The 7,166-nt window shown below is 40.2% G+C and overlaps 1 pseudogene; it reads right to left on the reverse strand.

The window, feature by feature from the left end:
* Positions 1–7,166, reverse strand: part of LOC102824696 — a 78,763-nt pseudogene that overhangs the window by 66,912 nt on the left and 4,685 nt on the right.

Genomic DNA, 7,166 nt, shown 5'->3' on the forward strand with positions numbered 1-7,166 from the left:
ATATATTCAAGGTCATATTTTGGCTCTTGTGGACTTGTTTTCATTTTCTTCAGCTTCAGTTTGAATTTGCATATGAGTAATTGATGGTCTGTTCTGCAGTCTGCCCTGACCTTATTTTAACTTATGATATAGAGCTTTTCCACTTATCTGTCAGTTTGTCATCCTGTGGTGGCTTGTGAGTTGCTGTGATTCTGAAAGCTATGCCACCAGTATTTTAAATACCAGCAGGGTCACCCACGGTGGACAGGTTTCAGATGAGCTTCCAGACAAAGACAGACTAGGAAGAAGGAGTGATGAACTACTTCCAAATATTTAGTCACTGAAAACCTTATGAATAGCAGAGAACTCAATTAGAGGAAGATTAAAAAAAAAAACTTTTTTGACAAAGGAAACAAGTGTAAATTGCTATAATTTGATGAACTTGACCTATACTTATGGATGTGGTAGCTTCAGAACACCAACTGAGAGGCAAAGAGTCTTCATATCAAGTTATCAGTCCTATCCCCTCTCAGGGTTGATAGGGATGGGCAATTTAGACATTGGCTACCTAAAATGGGGGGTTATAAAGGCATGAAGTGACTGGCTTACAAGTTTTCAAGAGGGAATTTAGTTTCAGAGTGGGCTGAATTGGGCTGCTAATCTCACGGTCAGCAGTTCGAAATTACCAGCTGTTCCACAGGAGAAAGATGAGACTTTCTGCTTCCATAAATATTTACAGCCTCAGAAACCCTGTACAGGGTTGCTTTGAGTCGGAACTGACTCCATGGCACATAACAACAACAACAACAACAACAAGATGGGTCTGGTGAAAGGAGATGGGGATAAGATTCTTATAATTCAATAGTGAGTAATTATTATCATGACTAATTAAGGCTGTCACCACTGTAAAGGTAGAAGTTTTGTAACAAAAAGAGGGGAGTAGTTTATCTTACAGTCCAGGAACAGAGGACCCTGGCAGCATCAAGGGAGAAGAGTACAAGCAGAATGTAGGACCCTGTCCAGAGAAGCAATGACACAAGAAATGGGGGCAGAGATGAGGACATGGAGAGATAGAGCAGCTGAGAACTCTAGACTCACGGAAAGAGAACGGCTGTGTGCTGGTGGCCAGGAGGCAGGCTTGCAGAATGTGCCCTTTGGTTGTTTAAATGACGATATATTCCTGAGTGTTTTGTGTACATCTCCACCCCCACCCCCCAATAAAAACAAACAGAGGGAATAGAAGCAAATGATGATGCATGGAGAAGATTGTAATCCTTGCAATGAAACGGTGAGTCTAAAACCAATGTTCTCATATGTAAACTATCAACCAATTAACAATAAAAACTTTTTAAAAAATTGGTGACTACACATTTCATGAAGGCTTTTCAGCAAAATTCTTTAAGGTAGAAATCATCAATAGCATTAAACATAGTATTTACACAGAAGCAACAACAATAACAAAACACTACATTAACTAGAAGGCTGGAGATTCTATTTTAAAACACTTTATAGATTTAAAATGAAGACAATTAATATTAGGATACTTGGGTTTTGTCCCTCAGAGGTGAATGAAGCAATCATAAATGTACTTGGCTACAATGTGAATTTTATCATTTACCTTACTCCAAGATTCTCAAGAAGAGACTCATCGAGAAAGGACCGTATTGAACCTGTAATTTTATTTTCTAAAAAAAAAAAAGAAGGAATTCAATATTTACAATAGATGTTTTCAATTTCTTTCAATTCAATTCACCAGAATTTACCTGACCAGATCAACATTTTTTAAGTACCCACATATTAGGGATGTTGTGGATCTCTCCCACTCTGGTCCTAAACCCTCGGAAAAGTGAAACCATGAGAAATGGATTGAGAACCAGGAACACCAACCACAAATATCCCAGACACATCTTTGCAGTTTATGCACATCTTATGCATGGAAATGCTTGTGCAAAGCAATAGGACTCATCCTTAATCTGACCTTTTGATGTATACACTTACTGCAATATCATTGACATATGTATACACCCTTGCACACAATTAAAAATCCTGGATTTGGCTTTTGATGTACAGGCAGAAAAGGGTTGATGAAACCCAACTAAGACCTCCCAAACTACTCCCCCTTGGTAGAATGAAAGCTCTAGGGGAAGAGCCCTGAGTTTATTAAACTTTGCTGGCCATTTCCTCAGGGTCTTCTCTACTTGCGCAAACAAACCCACTTCTCTCTCTGAAGTGTACTTTTGCTTTGCAATGAAATCGTTGGACTGATTGCTCGATGTGTTTGCATCCTTGAGAAGCGGCGACTCTAGTTGCCTGATTCCTCAGATTCCTGGAAAGGGTGACCAGGAGACACGTGACACCCACCAGATCTGTAGGATAAGTACAAATTATACTGAAACCTAGTATGCCATACCCCAGGAAGGCTCAATACCCTCTCTCTTTCAGCAGAGGGTCGACAGTGACTAGGCCCCAACATCAGATGCCACTTTGAAGGGGGAATGCTGGTAGAAAGGTCACCCTCTTGTAGTACTCCAATGTTAACAGTGAAGTAAATGGTAAATGGTGGTTTGTTCAAGACTTGAGAGCTGTTAATGAAACAGTAGTTTCTATCCACCCAGCTCTGGTAGCTCAGTAGTTACTAGTCGGACTGCAAACCTCAAGGTCAGCAATTACAAACTACCAGCTGTTCCATGGGATAAAGAGGAGGCTTTCCACTCCCATAAAGATGTACAGCCTCAGAAACCCTATACAGAGTCACTGAGTCAGAACTGACTCCATGGCACATAACCAACCAACCATCCACTAGTAGTGCCCAATCCATAGATGATGATTATCCAGGTTCCTACAGCAGCTAAATACTTCTCTGTCTTATATTTAAAGGATCTTTCTTTACTGTTCCCTGTAACCAGACTCCAAGTTTTTATTTGCCTTTGAGTGGCAGTAGCCAGAGACAGGCAGAAAGTATCAACTTGTCTGGAAAGTTCTACCCCAAAGGTTTGCCTTAAGCTCCCAAATTTTCCATCAAGTTTTACAAAATTGTTTGAGGGACTGCAAAGTATACTCGTTCAATATGTGGATGACCTATTGTTTTGTAGCACTACTTACGAGGACTCAGTTAGAGATACTAGGCAGGAAACAATACAGCTGATCAGAAAGCTAAAAGAGTAGCCAGATTATATTATCACCACCCAAGAGACATTAGAACTAGCATGACTTCAGGGCCTAGAAATGAGCAGAAGTAAGCCTCCCAGTACTGCAGAAGAAGAACAATGGACCAAAGAGCAGGGCATAATCTTAACTCTCCTGGCTCATGGGAATTCCAGGGAAAAGTTTGTTTCTGGGGCTCTTGTCTGGAATAACTTCCATCAAGCCTTTTACACAGCAGCCTCTGGTTATACAAATTTCCAGATGACCCAATATGCTTCTTTTCCAAACCAGTACGATTCTCGTGGAAACTCTCTTTGAAGGCACAGGCAACCCCATTACTAAATAAAAATTCAGGCTTCTGCCAGAGGAGACCTCACTTATGTGTGAACCTTTTTACCTGGAAAGACTGTAATAACCCACAGGTTTCAGAGTGCCTATTAATTTCTTAATATAATGGGGTCAGGAGAGTGGATCTTGATAACACCAAGAAAACTTTATGTTTTAGGAAAATAAAACTACAGGGGCCACCTCAGAAGTTCCATCAGGTTCCTTCCAACCTTTAACTGGGGCTGCATTAGCAGGAAGTCTATCAGTGTGGGAGAGTGAAAACAACAAAGTGATCCACCTATGGACCATAGAAACTAATTTCTGTCTAGAACACCAAAGAATTGTTTTCCTATGTGGAACCAACACTTACCTATGTCTCTCATCAACTGGACAGGAACTTGCACTCTGGCCTATTTAGCACCAGAAATAGATATTGTCCCTAACAGCCAATCTTGACCTATTCCCTTGGTTGCCCATGAAAGGACCTGAAGAGCTATGTAGTTCACTCCACTTTTAGTAGGGTTGGGAATCATGGCCACACTGGGCACAGGGGTAGTAGGGCTTATTGCCTCTCTTTCATATTATCAAACCCTGTCCAAAGACCTTGCTTAGAGTTTGGAAGAGACTGCATAGAATATTGCAGTTATTAAAAACCAGCTAGATTTGCTCCCAACAGTTACTCTCCCAAACGGTGAGGCTTAGATTTGTTAACAGCAGAAAAGGGAGGGCTCTGACTTTTCCTAGAAAAAGAATGCAGTTTCTATGCTACTGAATCTGGTATATTGTCAGAGATGCCTTCTGAAAACTAGCTGACCGAGCCACCAAAATTTGTCAGCAGTTGTCAGAATCCTGGGGCTCTTGATCACAAAGCTGGAAATAGGCTGCCTGATTACTTTCCCTACCAGGACCACTTTCAGAAAATTTCCTCTTGTTACTCTTCAGACCTTACATATTCAATACATTAGTTAAGTTTGTGTCCTCTCATCTTCATGCAATCAAGATACAAGTTTTATGCAATAAACGGGGTTATGTCATTGTTTCTACTATCCTAAATCCAATAGATGGGGTTAGGGCAGGATACATGCCTCTGACCCCCAGAACACAAGAATCCAAATATTAAGGGAAAGATTAAGAAGTGTAGCAGGAACCTCAACAATTCCACACACCTATCCAGCAGGAGTCCTCGTGTGGCACTGCAAAGTCGGTTTGAACCACAAGGTCAGTGATTCAAGCTCACCAGCCGCTCCTTGGAAACCCTATACAGGGTAGCTATGGGTCAGAACTGACTCAATGGCACTTAACAACAACACCCAGCAGGAAGCAGTCAGAATGTTGTTGCCCCACTTCCCAAATGATTTTGGGGTTCCTCTCTCCTCAATGGGGAATGATAGGGAAAAATTAAGGAAGTTGTGGATTCTCCACCCACTCTGGCCCCAAACACTACTCAGAATAAATAAATCAATGATAAAATGATTGAGAACCAGGAACACCGACCACAAATATCCTGGGCACGTCTTGCAGTTTATGACATGGAGATGTCGGCACAGAATAAGAGGACTAATCCTTAGCATGACTTTTTGATGTACACTGGCTTATTAAATGGGTATCTACCCCTGCATACAACTAAAAACCCTGGAGTCAACATTCAGTGCACATGCAGAAAACGGCTGACGAAACCCAACTAAGACCCTCTCAAATCACTCCTCCGGGTGAACAACTCCCCTAGTGGAGGAGACCTGAGTTTTTAAACCTTGCTCCCCAATTCCTCAGGGTCTTCTCCACTCTTGGAGACAGACTCACTTCTCTCTTATAAGCGTACTTTTGCTTTGCAATAAAACTGTGTGAGTGAATGCCCAGTGTGTTTGCATCCTTGAGAATCTTCAGATTCCTGGAGAGGGGGACTAGGAGACACGTGACACCCACTGGTGCTATAGGATAAGCATAGGACAGACTGGTAAGCAAGGCTGGCAGTTTAAACCCACCAGCTGTTCTCAGAAACCCTACACAGGGTCCGCTATGAATCAGAACCAACTTGATGGCACACAACAATACCCCATGCAATGGACTATGCCAAGTACTCATTTTTCATCATTGCTATGGAAACCCTATACAGCATCGTTATGGGTCAGAATCGACTCAATGGCATTTAACAACAACAACCTTACAAAAGTTTCATTTTAGCTAGATAACTACATCAAAAGAGACAAGTTTTGATAAATTGAGTAAAAATTTAAACATTTTTTGTCAGTTACAAAAAGCACAGAGGCACTGAATTTCTCCAATGGTAAGGGAATTACATGGAAGGGATAGTGTTGATAGCTGTACAAACGGCCCCCCACATTATACATGTAAAAGGAGTCCTGGTGTGGTGGAGTACGATAAAGCACTGGACTGCTAGCCACAAGGCCAGTGGTTCAAACCCATCAGCCGCTCTCCGAAACCCTATACAAGGTCACTATGAGTCAGAACTGACTCAATGGCACTTAACAACAACATACATGTAAAAAATGTTGACATGACTAATACTATGTCACATATAGATTTTTTTTTCTTTTGTCATATATATTTTTATAATTAAATAGCTAAGAGGAGGGAACAAAAAAAACCAACAGGAAAATGAAACTCTATAAGCCCATGGAGTTTTGCCAAGTCAGCAGTTTCCTTTAAAATAGAATGGGGGTGGGGCTAGGGAAAGAAACTTTGGTCCTTTGTTCTTAGAGTTAGCAGGTCAAACCATAGCCTGAAGGAAGCCCAAGTGTTGATTTATTTCTAAAACCTCTGTTAATAGTACACAATATTCTGTGTTTTGAAATACTTAAAAATATGTTTACACACACTATACCTTCCATGCTGACCAGGATCAAAATACAGGGTCTCAGTCAGCAGTAGTAAAAGACATAGAACAAAATTAAAATAGATCAGACTTACTAGTTTGAAAGAGACTAGAGCCACTGCTGAGACTACTGTCAGAAAATTCTCTAAATTGAAACTCAAGGCACATTTGTAGGTCACCACTTTGCCAATGACAATCAACTACACTATTTGCCTACAATCAAAGATAAGAATTAGGGGATAGAGACATCAGATGAATGGAAATAGGGAGTTCAGGGAGGAAATGGGGAGAGTGTTGATACATTGAGGGGATTACAACCAATGCCACAAAACAACATGTGTATGAAGACTGATTGCAAACTTTCACCTAGCATGCAATAAAATGTTTATATACATTTTTTTTTCTCTTCTTTCACATAGTTAATTCTAACCCTTCCAGCCTCATATATCAAAACTCTGGACTTTTTTTTTTTTTTACAAAGAAACAAATATTTTGTTAGAGGTAGCATGTAGTTCTCTAAAAAGAAAAAAAAAAAAGTTTAAATGAAAGGCTTGTTTTGTATTTTCTTACCATAAAAAATAGTCATGCAATATAAAAATATTCAAACAATATGAAAGAAATACAAAGAAGTACAAAATGTTAACTTACTTAAAGTCTCCCAATAGATAACCACTGCTATCATTTTGGATAATACCATTCAAGGTATTTATTTATACAAACATGCAATTTTACAAAAGGAGATTGTGCTGCTTTATAATTTGTCTGAATTAGTTAATGCTAATATAATAGACAAGGAGCTCTGGTAGCGTAGTGGTTACGAATCGGGCTGCGAACCTTAAGGTCAGCAGTTCGAAACTACCAGCTGCTCCGCGGGAGAAAGATG

Source organism: Chrysochloris asiatica, unplaced genomic scaffold, assembly GCF_000296735.1.
Source record: "Chrysochloris asiatica unplaced genomic scaffold, ChrAsi1.0 scaffold00337, whole genome shotgun sequence".
NCBI classification, from domain to species: Eukaryota; Metazoa; Chordata; class Mammalia; order Afrosoricida; family Chrysochloridae; genus Chrysochloris; species Chrysochloris asiatica.